Raw genomic sequence first — 2,485 nt, 5'->3', positions numbered from 1 at the left:
TGTGGGTCCGGAGGTCTGGGGCCTCCGAGGGGCTGGGGTCTCGGGGGAGGAGCTGGGGGGCGGGGGGCGCGGCGAGGCTCGCCTCTCTCCTCCCAGTCCCAGCGCCGTTTCGCCGAGGCCACCGCAATGTGTCTGCCGCCCTCGCCGTGGACTAGAACGGGGCTCTCCGACCTTCCGTGACAGAGCTATAGCGAGAAGCGTTTTGACGTTGGGTCCGGGGCGCACGCGAGTGTGAAAACACACCCGCGAAGCAAACACTTCACGAAACGGTTATTTAACCCTTACTAAGAGCAACGCCTCTGGCGTTATCTATTTTATTCTACTTCATTTAATTTGTGGGGGGGGGGAAGGAAAAGAAATTTACTTCCCAGCCTACTAACGAGGTGGAGGGACAAGCGACACTAGAAAGGAAGAAACGGCTATCCATGGTTTTTTCCAGCACCTTCCGAGCATGTGCGTTCTGCCAAAACCTCCTGACAAGTCTGTCCGGCGCCACCTACCGTCCGCTCTGGGTGATGCAAGTACCTTTTTTTCCTGGCACAGAGACTTAAGGATGCAATTAAATCGGGGAGTTCTACGCACCGACATGTGCCCCAGCAACGGCTCTGAAGCAGTTTAGGGAGAAGTTTAGATGAACAGCCAACACACAAACCCAGATGTGAACTCTCAGACCAAAGACAGCGTTGGAGTCAGAGAACACCCACCCCCTTGGGCCTCAGCGAGCAAGGCTGACTGCGTAATCGGTTTCCAGACAGTGACAAATTTAAGCTCAGGATGTTTTAGACTAGCACCTGATGAAAAGCAGCTGTAGTCTGCCAAATACTATAACCATTGCTCCATAGTCCTCTGTCAAACCTATATCTATAATTTTCTTTTACTAAAGCAACTCACAACACGAGCACTTTCTCCGTATTCCAAAAGCTCTTCAAGATGACATACAGCACAATACTGTCGTAACAGAAACTGAAATGTAGAAATCTCTTCTGTTATTCTGTGAATGATGCAAAATTTCCACTTTGACAAGCCACCATAGCTTATGGGATTTAATTTTTATAATCGACAGAAGCTAATTTCCCCTACTGGTTCGCTTAGGGAGCTTCAGCTGCGCATTCATTTCTGCTTGACATGTGCTTCCGATATGAATACATTTGGAAGAAACTTTGTTATCTCTCCACAGTCTGCTTACATGATCACAAAGGAGCATGTGTTCATCCAGGAGAGCCAAGGAAATCGAACTATTTTAACCCTGGCCAGCAACTCGAATTTCCCCGAAATATTTTATGTGTGAATGTAAGAATAGAATGGAGGGAAAGGGAAGGCTTGTAACACAGTTTCAGCTACAACTCAAAAGCTAGAATTTTAATGAAATGCCTTTAATTTGAAAGTTGAGAAGAACAATTAAATTATCGAAGTCTAAGATTTTTTTTAACTCTATGAATGTAATAATTTTTCCCCCTACAGGATTTAACATGAACAATTTGCAGGACCCATATGTTAGGATTGGGTCAATGATGCAGAGAGGGAAATCATAGTGAAATGCCGTTTTCCTGCACTAACTGTCACAAAATTAAAAAGGACCACACTCCTGCTTTAAAATCGTGTTATCATGTTTAAGTCACTATTAATTACCCAGATATGCCTGGGATTCATTATATCTTCAGTTTCCAACTGCTATTTTGGAGAGGGCTGAATTTTTCTTCTTCTTTTTCTTTTTTTTTTTTTTTTTTTTTTTTTTTTTTTTTTTTTTTTTTTGGTCGATTATTAACCTGATTAATATGTCAACAGCAAAGTCAAGAAAGTGGACGTGGACCAATAGCTAAAGGCTTTAATAATGAGAGCTGAGAGACATTCAATGGACCTCACTTGCTCCCAAACTGCCACGTGTTAGGACAGGGGCCCCACTATCACGAGTCTCTTCTTGTCTTGAGAACTTTTCTGCTCTCACCTATGTATGATTTGTGAGTCAGAAACTTAACAGAGACATTTTTTACGTGCATGCAGAGCATCTTTCCGGGAGGCACGAGAGGGGCTGCCCCATCAGGCACCTGGCAAGCAATCATTCATTGAAACATGTTGAGAAATAGTGCTTGTCTCATACTGACTTCTTGCACCATAGCAACTTTTCTTTTTGGTTTATTCATAAAACAACTGTTGAATTAAATACCAAATGGCTTTAAACATAGGCATTTCACCTTATAATCTGTCAATCGCATCACTTTACAGATCTGCATGAAGGGTCAGCTCAGCTCTAGACACCTGGGATTTGCTACGAAGCACGCCTGTAAAACTATTAGTTATATGTGCCTCTTATACGCTGGAGTGACAAGATGTGGCTGTCACAGATCCTCAGCGGTAACTCATCAATAGTTAATCCATTCGTGCCTGGTCTTCCCTGGGAATTACTCCCCACCGTGTTCTGTGGGAGCACAGCATAGGACAGGGCGATGCTTTCTCCAGGGGCCAGTAAGTAAAAAGATGAAGCTGT

The sequence above is a fragment of the Pteropus medius genome, unplaced genomic scaffold (assembly GCF_902729225.1).
Source record: "Pteropus medius unplaced genomic scaffold, Ma_sr-lr_union100, whole genome shotgun sequence".
Lineage (NCBI taxonomy): Eukaryota > Metazoa > Chordata > Mammalia > Chiroptera > Pteropodidae > Pteropus > Pteropus medius.
The sequence above is the reverse complement of the archived record's forward strand: the minus strand, read 5'-3'. Positions refer to the sequence as shown.